At 39.6% G+C, this 16,447-nt stretch overlaps 1 protein-coding gene across 1 annotated transcript in view; it reads left to right on the top strand.

Annotated features, from left to right (window-relative positions):
- necab2 (N-terminal EF-hand calcium binding protein 2) overlaps positions 1 to 16,447 on the top strand; it is a 154,804-nt gene that overhangs the window by 55,112 nt on the left and 83,245 nt on the right. The gene's annotated exons all lie outside the window — the stretch shown is intronic.

The following is a 16,447-nucleotide window of genomic DNA, read 5'->3' as shown; positions in this document are numbered from 1 at the left end:
TCTCATTGGAGGGCCGCTTTAGTGTTCAAGTAGTACAAAAAAAAAACCCCACCCACAAATATTTCCAAAAATGTAGTGTTTTGTTTTTGAAAAAATTCTAATAATACATAACTAGACAAAACCGCAAACATGAATGCATTTTATTCTCACTCTTAACTAACTGAAGCCTTTCAGTGAACTACCAAATAAACAAATTGAGACTCTCTTTCTAGTATTTAACTAAATAAAATGCAGACATAAGTGAACACATTAGTTTTTGACTTCTAGTGAAACTTGCTTTCTTTACAAATAACTCTCTCACTGAACTAACAGCCAATCCCTCAACATGTTTGTACTCTCTGCTCATATTGCCTTCATTTTAAAACATGTTTTGCTTTTCAAAGAACTTATTTTCACATTGCACTGAACAACAAACAAAACCTCCCTAACAAAAAAAGTAACTTCAAGGGCCAAATTGCATTATATTTCCTCACGTCAATACACAGGTCACAAGGACAGTTGACGTGTGCTGGAAGTGGCCCCCGGGCCACGTGTTTGAGACCCCTGTTGTAAAACATGCCATGTGGCTCGCTGTGTACGTATGAGAGCATTCTTGGTGGTTTGTGCAGCATTCGTGCCTTATTCATAAGGATTTAATGTGGGTTTATGATGAAAATATTAATACACAGTACAATAATGTTGAAAGGTAGAAGTGGAGTGTTTCGTTGAAGCGGAGCCTATGGTCTTGAACTTTTAGCCTTGTGTAATTTTCTGTTCTGTGAAGCTTTAAAAACGGGCAAATGACCGTAAAAGGTTTTCAGCCAAGTCAAAAATATAACTGAATATATGAATAAATAATTGCTTTGTGAAATAATTACATAAAATTAAAGTTTAATTTTAAAACCACTTAGTTGGTTCATTTAGAAAAAAAACAACCCACTCTTGTTTTCTATTCCAATTTCCAACTGCTGACATACCATACGTCTAATAAATTATTTTAATTGACCAAACTAAATTTAGAAATACAGCATGCTGGTAGTAAAGTGAAGAAAATTAATAAAACTTGTGAATTTGGAGGTAAAGCTAAAATTCTTAATTCATGTTCTTAGATTTACTACTAAATGAAAGGACTTGCTGGTTTTTAATCCATTCTTTTGAACACATAATGACAACAGCTGAGTTTGGTTGTGCTGGAGATAGCTTCCTGTTAAAAGGGAGTTCCTCTTCCCCACCATTGCCAAGTGCTTGTTCATAAGGGAAAGCATTTTGGCACCTGTATATGAGCTACAGAGCCTCTGCTAATAGCATTAAGTGAAGGGGATATAGATGTTGGTTGTGGGGTCATGGCACTTAGCTGCCTTAAGCACTCTAAAGCTGACACATTTCCTTCAAATAAAGAACTGCACTTCTAAAGGTTTAGCTACAGAAATACCACACAGAGACCTTGTGCTGCTTCTCTTTTCTCCTCAATGTTCTGATGAGAGAGTATTGATACTGCATACAAACCTTTTCATGTTGACCTGACTCTCAAAACTAACGTCTAGTACCATCAGAAACATCATCAGGGAAAAAAAACAGGCCTAGCAGAGCAATCTCAGGTGCAGAGCTTTTCCCCACTATTCTTGATCTAAATAATTGAAAAGAAGGGAAAGGTCCTTCCAGTTTTCTGCTCCCTTTTATTATAGAGTTGAGCTTAAGTGAAACTAGAAGCAAACTTACACTCTTATTTATTATAAAAAACTGAATTATTTAGTAAATGTTTAAACATGTTTGCTGCATTTCTTTAGCCCAGACTGAAATGTTATGGGAAACTAATGAATGCATCGTCATTAAGGTTGATATAGTCTACTCTAAGCATCCTGAAGGATAACACCTAGATGGATTGGCACCAATTTTTTGTGTATAGCCGAAGTTTTAATTTCACAATAAGATGAATTCCATAAAATATGTTACATATATTCAACTCACACCAGTCATCACTCATCCTAATTATAAATCTTAAATATATAACAGCCCCCCTACAAAAACAACTCTTTCTCTCCAAGGATGAAGGGAGAGATAGAGTCAGACTCAGAGTGGGGCTGTACCTCAAACCTAAAATCAGTAATCAGTTGGTGAATCCTTTGGCTGGAAAAAGGTGGCAAGTAATACAAGGCCCTCAGCCTCCGTAGTTTCAAGTTTTACTAAATGCACTGAAAACATTTTTTAAGTTGTGATTCCTTTTATGGACAAAAAACGAGGATAAAGTAGGCTATCCAGTAAAAGAAATGTTTTAATCTTAATCTTCAAAGAAAGGGTGTCTGCCTCCCAAACCCAAATTTGGAGTTGGTTCCACAGAGGAGCACCCTGAGAGCTGCAGGCATTGCCTCCAGTTTTACTTTTGGTAACTCTTGGAGCTACAAAGCAAGCCTGCAGTCTAAGAATAAAGAGCTCTGCTGCAATTTTCTGGTGCTATGAGGTCATGAAGGGCTTTGAATGTGTCCAGTCAAAAGAAGTTAGCTTTCTTTCAAGCTCCTGTGAGCAGTCACACTGCAACATTTTGTATCAGCTGCAGGCTACAATACTGGGACATCCTGATAATGAAGAATTACAATAGTCCAGCCTTCAAGTAAGACATCCGAGGGTTAGTTTTCCATCCAGTGTGATGAACTATACCAACATGATCAATTTTTTTTTTAAATATTTTGTTTCCTGACCATTGTCCCTGCCAAACTTACAGGGAACATTGTTTATCTATTTTCTGATGTTCAGATTCTAACATGTTCAGTATGGTAGCACAGTTGTGAGCATGTTGGCATTTAGCTCATGGCACAGCTGTGCCTCGGTGTAGTTTCAGAGAAATCTTGGCATGGATGGACTATTTTTTTAGATGCCAACGTTCACATTTTGGACAGAGAGGACAGATGGTTTGAAAGAGGAGTGAAAGAAGGCAATTAGGTCCACTGTGAGCGACCATCTTTGAACAGAGGCGGTGGTTTACGACACCAACTGTCTGCCATCTATAATCCAGTTTTGAGATCCCTTCCCAGACGCCTTAACGCCCACTCACATCCTGGGCCATCTGACCTCAGGAAATCACATGATAGGGTGGGGCCAGGTTTCACAATGAGCTCACCCGAAACCCTGGCTGATTGTGACCCACACCCGCTTTCACACCTTGGCTCATGTGATTAGGTAGAGGATCATCGGGGGGTCCTTTGTCCCTCTTTGGGGGGAAACACTCACTAGGTTTAAATCTGGGACTCTCCACCATTTGACCCTTAGAACTGAAGAAGCTTCTCGGATGAGAGGTGAAACGTCTTCAAGCAACTCAAAGAAGTCCAGACGCTTTTCTTTCCAAGCTCCTTAGACTACGATGACCAGGATGACTGAGAACCTTCACAGACATACAGCTCTTTGTCTTACAGTCTTTATTTTATGAAATAAATAATATATACAATATATTTCTTAACAATTGTATCCTGCTGTGTTTTATTGTACTTACACACAGCTAACAAAGTGCCAGTTGGTTTTGAACTTTCAGACTCTGCATCCCTTTCATTTTCATCACTAAAAGCAGCTTCTACAGTAGTAGCCATAGTTCACTCCATCACCCATTTTTCTACCAAACAATACTGTAGATGGAATAATTCCTTGCCTTGAGGCAACTTCAGATGGATCAAATCAGCTGCTGTGTTATTGTATTAGCTTTATATATGTGTTTTTATATGTACCTGTACCTGCCTGTCTCCTGTCAAAGTGCTGCAGGTCTCTACAAAGTGGAGGTGGACATGTGACTGACAAATCTACAAAGTGTACTGCTGACTGAATAGGATGTGAATAATTTGTGTGTGAGATTGTGAGTGTATGTAAGAGAGGGAGGGAGAGGCAGAACTGGCAGTGTTTGTGTGTGTGTGTGTTGTTTTGTCGGTATGTTGACTGATGAGGTTACACCCAACGCATGAATAATGCAGAGGACTGTGGGAGTGGGAAAAGGAGAGGAAAAAATGGAGAGATGGATGGATAATTGGGTGAAAGGAGTAGGGAGAGACATCGAACCCCACTCAGTGATTTAATCCAGATTTGACTGAATGAGAAATTAAAACACACAAATGAAACAGAAAGCTCAACACAGCACGCGGTGCATTCCTCTTGTCGCTCCATCCCTTTTATTCCCTTCTCTTCTGCATCTCTTTTTTCCCATCCCCCTTCCTATCCTCCTCCTGTTTCTCCCCGCCTTCGACCTCCATCCTCCTCCTCGCCTTCATTTTTTCCCATCTCTCTCTCTCTCTGTGGGCCTGTGATGCTGGCATGCTATCTGAAGAGTGTGTATGATTCTGATGCCTGTTTGTGAGCTTGCCTTCTGTTTAGAAACAAACTCAGGCATGCTGCCTCCTGTTAACCACTTCCACACTTCCAGAAGTCACTTCCACCAGTCAGATCTCTCCAATAGACCAAATGTTGATGTATTATCTTTTGCTTTTTATAGCTTTCCTCAGTCCTGACTGCAAAAACAAATATGTCATGGTTATGTGTCTATGTTTTAATTAATACGGATAATTGTAATGGTGTACAAGTTTCCCTGTAGGTTTCTGGTTGTGGAAAAATGATCAGTTTCTGGTGAGATCTGGTCATTGACTTGCAGCTACATTCTCTTTAGATCTGCTTTCCATTGCTCACATGTAGTTAAATAAAGGGAAACTACTTACTGCCTTAAAAAATGGTGCCTCAATGATTTGAGTGACATCCAACCACCAAAAAATATATATTTTTAACTGGAACAAATGCATCAAAAATTGTGATAAAAAATAAACAGTAATTATGGGGACCATTAGATTATCTCTCTTGGTTGTCCACTGTTTTGCTGGAGCGGCGCCACTATGGCTGTTTTACCTCATTTGGGAATGACAGTCCTCCTGGCAGTGTCCACAAAATGCCTTACACACTGGCTTTTTACCCATCTGCCAGCTTCCTGTCCCTCTGAAACAGCTCTTAGTTTTCAAAGCTCTGTAAAAAATTCAGCTGAGGCTTCCCATGTGTTGGTTTCAAGGTTTGTTCGTGCTCATGTGTCCACTCTGCTGCTGAAAAAAACAAAAAACAAAAACAGTGTGATGTGCCAAGAACTACAGTTCCTCCAAAGGCCACTAGAGTCAGGCTCCAAATCAAGTCAACCCCATAGATTGTCATAGACTGTTAAAATGCCCAACTTCATTGATAAAATCACCATGCTTATAACCTGGTTACAACAATAATTACAATTTTTACAGCTAATTTCACAACATGGTTCCTATATAGCCTAATCTTTGTGATACTGGTGCATTTTAAGTATTTCTAATAGAATTATCTGCCGTGTGGTGCAAACTGTCCAAGAAGTTTATAATCTTGTTTCAGTGGGTCAGACTCAAGTATTTTAATGATTATATTGCTTAGTGCCAGTTAGCAGGGTCTGATGCTACATGTTTCAGTCAATGGGTGCAGCTTGCTTACTAAGCTTGCTAGCCTTAGCTCAAAACCTAGCACTCGCTTGTCACTTCTGGCTTGAAAACAAAAAAGGTCGCCTTAAAGCTGAAAGGCCACAAAATGTGGCAAAGCCATTGAATTATATTATGGTGATTACACCCATCTTTTATATACAGTCTATGGTTTACATAGGTGAGATTGTTCACATCCTTAAATTCTGAATAGCACCAAATCACAACAACAGTTGCCTCAAGGCACTTTATATTGTATGGTAAAGAGCCTACATTAATAGAGAGAAAATCCCAACAATTAAATGAGCCCTTATGAACCAGCACTTTGGGAAAGTGGGAAGAAAAAACTCCCTTTTAACGAGAAAAAACTTCCAGCAGAAGCAGGCTCAGAGAATAAGAGCTGTCTGCTGTCGACCGGTTGGGGGTGAGAGGAGGGATACAGGACAGACGACACACTGTGACAGAGAGCTACATCCTCAGGTGAATCCCTGCTTGCAATTCCACTTAGAGACTTAAGTTTAAAGGAATTGGTAACCTCTTCTAAAACCCTTTTAAAATACATTTTTATAGCCTTGTGTTGATGTGATTCTGTTCTGGTTATTTTCTGTTACTTGCTTATTGCGTATCACTAGTCTTAATATCCTTTGTAGAGGAAAAGTATAGGGGTTTTTTTCAATCTCTATATTGTGTTTTTCAATTTCCATACTTTGCATATTACTAACCCAGGAGAGTCCTGAGAGGAGGACTGTGTATACAGAATATTTCAGACTGCTTGGGAGCCTGCAATGTCCATATCTGACTGCCGTATTGCAGTATGATCACCACACCAGCCCTGAGATTTTATCCACACCTTTTTTGTTCAGCCTTGAACAAAAAGTAGAGGCTTTTCCAATCTGACTACTGAGCTCCATCTCCAGAAACAGGGTGTCAGTGAGGACTGTCCCAAAGCATTTGAATTTATGGATGGTAGTTTGTGGAGGGGACTATCAACACCTTGGCCCACAATATTTATTTTTTTAGGTACATGGTTAAGCCAAAGTGACTGTAGAGAGTCAGTCCATCAGTTTATTTGAGACTGCGTTCACGGTGTGTGGGAACTACAGCTAAAGAGAAAGTCTCATACGATAACAGCCTTCCCCTTTATGCCAAAATGCTCATTCATATAATTAATAATTCCTATAGGTGCATGATCACATAAATTATGATTAATACTGATTTATTGTGGCTTTCTCAAAAGTATCTTGTATCATCTTTGTTTAACCCTTCAAGACCGGTCGGAGCGGGCAAGCTCCGTTTTGAGTAACTATTTTTAAAATTCCGGTAGAACTGCAACCACATAGGCTAGTGCAGTAATTTTTTTTGCATATGAAACCGGAGGACTTGTACTCACATTTTTCCATCAGTTTGTCCTAAATCACGGTTTCCTTCCACATAGGGCATTGCAAATATTTCGTAAAAAGCATTTGCAGCAACAAAAACATAATAGTCCAGAAACACGGTTTGCCGATCTGATCAGCTGTTCATAACACTTTCTACGTTGGAATAGACATCAGCGCATGTCCGCCATTACCTGCTCAAAACCGCAAGTGATGTCATTTTCGCGGAAAATGTAGTTTCAAAAGCATAAAGTCATGTTTGACTTTATGCTTTTCTGTATAGTTTCAAATTGCACTGCTGGAAATAGTTTATTTTGATGCACATTTTTTGCAAATTTGCATTATAATATTTATTTTCGGTTTTCCTGCAGTATATAAAAATTGGTGTATCTCAAAAATAAAACTATGAAGACACTCAAAATAAATTTCCTGTGGTGGGAAGCTGTTTTGTGCAACTTTTTTGTATTTACAGTTCTGAAGGATAAACCTCATAAATTTCTCTAACTAGAAATATATGTAAAAAACAATTATCAATTTTTTTTGTAGTTTATTGTACTTTATTGCAATTTATGCAGTTACTATGGAGTTCATGGATACATATTATTAAAATTTGGGATATAACGGTTGTATTGATGTATGGCAACTTGAAATGCTCCCAAAAATGGCACTACAGCATGTAAAAATATAAAGTTAAGCTCTGGTTGACTTGGCTCTATGGTAGGTCTTAAATGGTTAAACAATCCGTAAAGATAAATTCTTTAGCACCCACAACTGTGCTTTAAAAGCAAGGCTCCTAAACCAGGGGTCTAATTTGCATATTGAACCAAATACAAACACGGAAAGAACACAAGTCAAACATTTGAAGACTGTAACTCTCTCTTTTTTTTCCTTTGGTGAGTGGCTGTGCAATGGCCACAAAATCCCACTGAGAGAGTAGATTATGGCGGTGCACCCTGTGTGTATGTGTCCACCCTCAGTTTAGTGTCATGCTAATGGCCTGGTAGATGTTTTCAGTGGAGGAGAAGCGGGTGGTCAGCCATCCGAGTCTACCATTAGTGCTCAGTCTCACACACTCGCGTGCACACAGTGTACACACTCAGCTGAGCTTTCTGTGGTCAGCTAGCAGTGCAGCTGGGATGTCTTAATAAGAAGATGGTCACTGGGAGTAAAAAAAAAAGGAAAGTGGAGAGTAATAACCAAGGAAAACAGGCTGAGCTGTGTGTGTGTGTGTGTGTGTGTGTGTGTGTGTGTGTGTGTGTGTGTGTGTGTGTGAGAGAGAGAGAGAGAGAGAGAGAGAGAGAGAGACTGGAGACTGACTGACTGCAGCTAAATCTGATTACTGACGCAGACGGTGAGAATAGACATTTATGGGGAATATGTTTCTCCCTGTTTCAGGTGTATTTGCTTAGACCTAGCTTCCATGCAGCTAAAATTGTGTTGCTTGGAGACATATTGACTGAGGTTGCTCTGATACGATTTTAATTGGCTGATGTATGAAGCTGAGGCAGGGTTTTCGAATAGCAGACCAGCCAGGGAGATATGCTTCTGCTTTCCAATCCATCAAACTTCTGTTATCCCCACAGGTAGAGGCCTGCTTTGGGAGACAATGTCGGGTCTGCAGTGAGACTTGTGATATAAAATTTGACTCGTCTTTAACTGTGAAATGAAAGGAATTAACAGGACTTCAACTGGCAGACAACTCAGACGTCTGGTAACATAAACAACTTTTATTGGTTTCCATGGCAAACAAGATCAAACCAATAGAAAGTAATCTAAAAATAGTCAGCCAAAGAAGTCTCCAGAGAGCACACAGTGGTAGGCTGAGATGTGGGCGTTGTATGTCCTGAAGCAGTTTGAAGGAGAGTTAAAAGGAAGTGCAGGGACAGGAAACTGCTCACAGGGTATATGAGCTCTTCTCTTCTCTTCTCTTCTCTTCTCTTCTCTTCTCTTCTCTTCTCTTCTCTTCTCTTCTCTTCTCTTCTCTTCTCTTCTCTTCTCTTCTCTTCTCTTCTCTTCTCTCAGGGTAGCAAAGTAGCAGGCGCTCTGTGTTTCACCACTTTGACACTTTTGACTTTCTTCTTGTCTTATTATTCTTATGATGAAACTTTGAGCTCCCCATGACTGTTAACTCATTCACTGCCATTGACGTCTATAGCCGTCAATTGCAGTGAATGAGTCAATGGGTTTAACTCATTCACTGCCAATGGCTGGCAGTGAATGAGTTAATAATCTTTTTTTTCTTCCATGCCAATCAGACTCACAGTGTGCTGCACTGACCTGACATGTAGTTATATTTCTCGGGAGTTGTTCTTGCCAGGTTATGTGGAAGGTTGCAATGTAGGATTAAGAGGGGTTTCTGGTTACATCCTAAGTAAATTTCCCACTGAAGCATAAATCAGGCATCAAGCGACGGGTGACATGTAGCAGAGCATGCTTCCTGGACACAAGCTGGGGCCTGATCCCTGCAAGAAATCGCTGGGTCTCCCAGAGTTAATTGAATGTTTTTAAAATGTTATTTTGAAAAACAAAAAGCATAGAAATTTGCACAACGGTGTTAAATATTTCCCCCATAAAGACGACATTTAAGGACTTCCCGTGTAACCTTAATGACAAGTTGTAACACTTCAGTATATGTGTATAAAGATGTGGTTTGACGGCCATTAGAATAGTTTCCGGGTTATTCCAAGTGTCACTACATTATGATGCAAACCCGATCATTTTGTTCTACAAGCACGCCTGAAATATGACAGACAGAAACCACTTGTGTCAGAAAAAAATTCAAGGGTTACTTTTGGTTGACTTTCAAAGGGTAAAGAGTTAAGTTAACATTGTAGGACCTACTGAAGCAGCCCACCACTGCACCAGCTGTTTATCTAACATGATACCATAGAGCTTTTTTTTGTCTCTTTTTTTCAAACCTGATTGCACATCCATTCCCTTCTAAGAGCTCTCACTCAATTTCTCTCCTTTGAGACTGATCGTGCTCCTTCACGCTAAGCTGAAGGATATAACGAATTATCAGTGGATCGATACCAACACTTACATCCTCTATGTCAGCCATCTGTCTGAGAGATGGTCAGCAACAGCTTTGTCTCTGCCCTGATGTACAGTGAACTGTGAAGACCGTTGTTACATTATTAAGACTGAACAGCACCACAATCACAACTTGATTTGGGGCTTTACTAAAATGGGCGAGCCACTCACTGTTTCATCATGCAGAACCCAGTCATTACATCTTGGTGGATGCTGCTGTGAGCAGAGGTTCTTAGGTTAACCTCTTTTCTCCTCTCCCATTTTGTTAGAATTAATGAAGTCGATGTGTAGCTTTAAAGTGCAAGGGAAGCATATGGCAAATGGCCTGATGTTGTCTGCAAAGCACACTGCACTGAGGTTGTTTGCATGAAGTCAGTGAGTTTAATGAAGTCAATTTTGCAAGGCACATAAAAGCAAATCGAGTAAGAAGTAAGAAGAAGTTCTTACTTTACCGAACAGTGCATCCTTGGTATGAATTCATTAAAGGTTTTATAATTTTCTCTAATAATGTATTTCAGATGCTGCTATATTTCTTTTAATTTGCTGCCCCAGATCTCGAGCTTGGATGTGAAGCAGAGGTGATATTCTTATAGTTTGTTTCTACCGGGATGCAGGTTTTTATCACAGTTTCGAAGAGAGCATTATGCTACCTGGTTTGCCTTAGGTCATAACAGAAGGTAACTGTAGCCACGAGTAGCCACTCGTGTCAATCATACTGGAGATGAACATGTCACCACTGCCTCTCCACAAAGCCTTTGTGACCCCATCAGGGACGGGCTGAGGGTGGAATAATTTCCCCTAACTAGAACAACCTCTGTAATCACTGATTACCACCTACAATCTTCTGTAATCAGCCACCTCCATCTTGCTACAAAGTGTGTGTGTGTGTGTGTGTGTGTGTGTGTGTGTGTGTGTGTGTGTGTCAGAAAGAGAGAAGAAGGGTGGGGGGGGGGGGGGGGGGGGGCTGAACACATGCGTAGGTTGTTAACGAGGAGTTTTGTTGTAACCTTAAGAAAATGAGGGAAATGCAAGAGAGCAGGATGAAATATCACAGGCACATACAAAGGACTGAGTGACCTCCCTGACGCAGTCTCTTACTAGTAACTGAATAAATTAGTTTTACTGAAAAAAATACTTTTGGACTATTTTTCACTTTTATTGGACAGTGGGGCAGAATCACACCCAGGCTCCTGCAGCCTTTTGCCATGCTCAACCGGGTAAGTTAAAGAAAGACCTTTATTTTTAATTTTTCTAACAACAAAGCCACCTCCGTGCTGGAATAAAAACTCTGTCAGGGCATATTGTTGCTTTACGCATATGCATCATTTCATAGGAAGTCTCTGGCACAATGCTGTTTGGAAGAGGCATCAAAATACAATAAAAATGTTAAGCCTCACCGTCGTGACGGTTTGAAGGAGAGCTTTGTATTTCAACACAGTAACACTGTAACTCAGTTTATCTATGAGATAAAGACACACTTATAGATGCTAGGAATAATACACAAAGCTAATTACCAGGTCGTGTTCAGGGAGCCAGCTGAGAGAGGGAGGGTGTATCTCCTCCTGGGTCAGTGATCTGTGTGAATTATAGATCACAGTTTTCATATCCTGGGTTTTGTAGCTGGGTCCATGTGAAACATTTGAAAGAGGGAGCAAGGAGGGGGCAGGATAACTGAGGAAGAATGGGGAGGACCACGGTGGATATACACGCTACCTAAAACATGTTGCATTCACTGCATATTTTAAAGTGTTCTGCAGCTGTTTGAGCTGCATAAACATCATTAACTGGTGAAAATGTGTTTAAAAGTTTGGATAGTTTCAGATGTGTTAAACCAAATTTTATTAATGTCTGGTAAAATGGCACATGTTATACAGCCTGGTGTCATACAGGGGCTCATCAGATGGCCTCCATTGTTAAGTCATGATCTTTAAAACAGTTTAAAACGCCCTGCACAGTGTTTTGACTGCTTTGTGTATTTATCAGCACCTAGTTGGAACTTTATGTATCTGTAAATTTTCTATTTTTTGTACTTTAAGGATGCATAATGACTGTTCACAGCATTAAATAGATCGGCAATTCTACGAAACAGTTGCTTTATGTACTGTTAGCATTGTAGCAGCTGACTTCTTGGTCGTATTTTTCCATCTGTACTTTTAGAATGGTCAATAAAAAAGGTTTATTTAGGTTGTTTCTCGGTTAACCTTGTTAACACATACATCAAGCACTAAAAGTAGAGTTGTTAGTGGCGTTGAAAAATAATGCAGTAGTTTCTTCACTTAATTCTTAATTTTTTGAATTCTGCACAGTGCCTTTAAAATTTCATACTTCATATTCTTGGTAGCTTGTGTGTCCCTACAACTCTCCAGTTTGTCAAATCTTATTTTCATGGTTTGCTTTGATGCAAACCTTTGCAAGTAGTGCCCAAATGTTACAGTTATGATCAGCGATCTTGCATACACGTTCATATGAGCTCATGCACTTTTCCATTTTATGTGAGATTGAAATCTGTCTTCATGTTAGGTTTATCAATGCTTAAAAACTTACAACGACATAATATGGTAATATATATGTATGGGGTGACACGGTATCGACAAGGAAACAAATAAGCTTCTTGTTGTTTGTGACACATCCATTCATTTCCATCCAGTCTGTGGATAATGGCTCTGTTAATGATAACAACAATGGATTGCATTTATATAGCACTTTTCTAGGCACCCAAAGCGCTTTACAATTCCACTATTCATTCATTCACTGGTGCAGGCAAACCACAGTTGTAGCCACAGCTGCATTGGGGCAGACTGACAGAAGCGATGCTGCCATATCGCGCCATCAGCCCCTCTGGCCAAGTAGGCGGTAGGGTAAAGTGTTTTGCCCAAGGACACAACGACCAGGACAGAGAGAGCTGGGGGCATCAAACTGGCAACCTTCCGGTTACAGATGAGCTTCCCAACCCCCTGAGTTGCCCTGACTTGTGTTAAATCTTGTGTCTGTTTTGTGTATGAACATTTGGATAATTGTGCTAAGGGCAGTTATATCTCAGCCTTCATCTATTATTTTGCCTCTACCGACCATCATAATTCTTATATCTTAGCTCATCCTTCTTGCAAATCTGCTGATTTATAAGGCACATGCATTTACATTTACCCAGAGGGAATTTCCTACCAATATTTTTTTTGTTTGCTATAAATGCTAGAACTCAGCTTGTCTAACTAAAGACAAAGCATGTTGAATATATCAAATAAATGGCAAGACTTTATCAGCATTTTCCAATTTTAAGACTAAATGTCCACAATTGACTCGCAACACCGTCATAAACTATTCAATAAAACTGATAAGATTCTCCTTTTTCATTTCTGTTTATTCAGACGTGTATCCCTCTTAAATAATTGAATCTCAGCGTGGTAGTCATTAATGTGTCATCGGCGCCTCCTGAATAAAACAGTAAGTACAAATTGGACGACAAGCCTAAATTCTGTAATCTGGTTGCTGTTTTACAGATAGTTGAGCTTTTATTGGATGCTTTTGAAAATCAGAACTAGCTGACTGGACTATTCTGCACACAGATACGGATGAGTTTGGCTCTTTCAGTGTATGCTTGCTTGTGTGCATGTGTGGAAGTCATTGACTATGATAATGGAAGTCAATACAGAGGCCTGTGTGATTCGCTGTCTCACAGGAGCGTTTGTCTTTGATTAGAGTGCAGCAGAGAATGGGTGAATGCACAGGAACCTTAATTGTCTTCCTGAATCACTGCACTGTGACTCCTGACAGTAAAGCTGACATGACCGACTGACTCCACTCTCTAGAGTACATGTGCAGTCAGTTATGGCCTGGTGTTCAATAGTCAGGTTTTCATGTATTATTCTGAAAAGGTTTTGGCCTTAAACATGTCTTAAGCAGTACATGAAAGCTGGCAGTTTTATTTCTTTGTCACCGTTGCCTGTCAGGCCCCAACGTTAGCAGCAAAAATAGAATTCAAATTCTGTCACCATCTCTTAAGTTTGCAGACTGAAGACATCTGGGTGAAGCAAATTGGTTCAACTGTGTCCAGTTAGCTAATTAAGCTGAAGTTGCTCCATGAGTTGGTGGAAAATACTTTGGTTGACTTTGAAATGTTTCCAGGTGATTAGTTTTGACGCACCATAATCTCGCCGGGGCCTTTCTGTGTGGAGTTTGCATGTTCTCCCCATGTCTGCGTGGGTTATGTAGAATTATGATATTATTTTATGCCATGTTATACCCCTAATTAAAGATTGTGAATTATTATGTAGTTTTAGTTTGCATTATTCTCCTGAATTAGAAGAAGCTGATAACTATTGCATTAGTTAAACTGATTTGCATTACATTAAATTGCTGACTTGTTGTGAATGAATGATATTGTTTTATGATGCATTATATTGCTGAGTTATAAGAAATACTGTTCGCAGAAGGTTATTGTCTAATTTGTCTGAGTAGAAGAGAACAGAGTGTGCTGGAGTTTTCTGCCCCATTTCAGCAGGAGCAGATAAACAGGGAGCCAAGGTCGTAGCTTAGGCGCTGTGTGAGAGAGAGCATGTGAATGTTTAGGCTTTTTATGATAAGGTGGAGGCACCAGAGGTTATAAAAGTTTGAGCAATGCTCCACCATTTTGAGATTTTGAGGCTGTCTGCATCAGTGTCCATCTCCCACGTGTGTGATCATTAAATCATCGTTTGACTCAACCCGGCCGGACCAGTGTTGTTATTGTGGTTTTTTCTCTTGTCTCCATCCCCAATATTTTGAACCTTAACAGTTATCTCCGGGTACATCAGATTCCTCCCACCAAAGACATGCAGTTAAGTTAATTGTCCATATGTGTAAATGTGAGTGTGAATAGTTGTCTATCTCTGCGTGTTGGCCCTGCAACAGGCTAGCGACCTGTCCGGGGTGTACCCCACCCCCTTACGGTAGCTGGGATAGGCTCCAGACTCCAGAGGATGGATGGATGGATATTTTTTTGATGCTTTCCTCCCTGGAGATCCAGTACCACCACTACCAGATTTTATCTATTCTTAAAATGCAGCCTGATGCTTTTTTCTTTTCATTTTTCTACTTTTAAGTTTACCAGACATGGCACATTCATCAAATAGACTGCCTAGTACTACTATGTTTATGATTTATTGGGCTTTATTTTTGCTATAAAATATGTTAGAGCTGCAGCTGTGTATTTCTCCTTCTATATTCTGACTAAAACAGTTTCAAATATGCATAAATAAAAACACTTCCATGCATTTTCTTCTACTGGTCCAATTTAGGATCTTCAGGGCAATTGGGAACAAAACTCCCAACCAGCAAGTGGTAAGAGCCACAGTTTGCCCTCGATGGGTTACCAGGACCTAAATTACTTAATCATATGGTCAAATATTGGTACAGTAGAAATAATGAGGGTTAAAATTTTAGAAACATACTCTTATTAGTTTCGCTTTATTTTACATACATGTTTACATATATACTGTAACCACTAGCCTTGGAAATAACTCTTCAATTTCTTATACTGACATGCCAATGTTCCCAACTTGGAGCGAAAATGAACTATTCATGTCAATCTTTTAGAATTTAGATTAATTTTTTGAGAGAGAAAGAGAACAAAGAAAAACCAAAACACTACCTTAAAGTCTTTAAATGCAAACTGTAACTTGCAGTAAACTGTAAAGTACAGCCTCATACACACAGCTTGAAATCCAGAACTGACAGATGTGCTGCGACTCATTTTGAATGGACTGGCTTTTTTAAAATTTATTTAAAGCACACCTTCACGCCGTTAAATAATTAAGTGGTCGCTGTGACAAGGTCATCAGAGTTAAAGCAGGAGTGCCAGTCTTATCTGAAACACTCAACTCCTCTGCCAGTTTGCTGTGTTCACACTATCAGCGGAGCAGCTCAGGGACGCCTGCTTTGATGCGTTCACTAGGATGTCACTTGTCTTTTTTTAGCTTCTGTCTTTGAAAATGTTTGAGGTAAAAAAAATTAAAAACTTTTCCAAATTTTCCACATTCACAGGTCTGTCGTTTATTATTGGATTCTCATTTATTTTAAATATGCATTCGTTCAAGGACTCATAGCCACTCATGACACAATTTAAAACAGCTCTGGGAAAGCTGAATACCAACAGACTGATGCACTTCATCTAAGGCGGCTGGTGTAAATCGGGTGGAACAGTATTGTAGTAGAACGGTGAATGATGCTGACAACTGATGACTTTATTGATCCCTCGCCTTTCTTGCTGCTATGCCTTTGTGTATTGCTAGAGAAGAAGAATATTGTTTCAGCGGCTTCGTGTCTTTGTCTGCTGAATCTGAACTGAAACAGTAGGAAGTAGGAAGTCACATTTTCGTGTCCCTATGGGGCTACAAGATTTCCATAATTCAACATTTCCTTTAAGGCAAAAGTGCTTCTTAAATTCTAAAAGTAAAAGCTTTATTTATATATATCATTTACAGTAATTAGCACACACAGCAGAATAGCATCACACAGTAGTGGCCGTTTGTGAAAGACAACGCTTGTCTCAAAGTTTCAGTGACACCAACCTTTCCTTTTTCACTGCAGCTGCAACACACTACATCCACAAAGTCAAATAATCAACTGTCTGTA

Source organism: Diplotaxodon limnothrissa, linkage group LG7 (assembly GCF_057381915.1).
Source record: "Diplotaxodon limnothrissa isolate DT_005_m linkage group LG7, D_limnothrissa_male_GT1.1, whole genome shotgun sequence".
In the NCBI taxonomy this organism is placed as follows: Eukaryota; Metazoa; Chordata; class Actinopteri; order Cichliformes; family Cichlidae; genus Diplotaxodon; species Diplotaxodon limnothrissa.
This window is presented reverse-complemented; position numbering and strand designations above follow the sequence as displayed.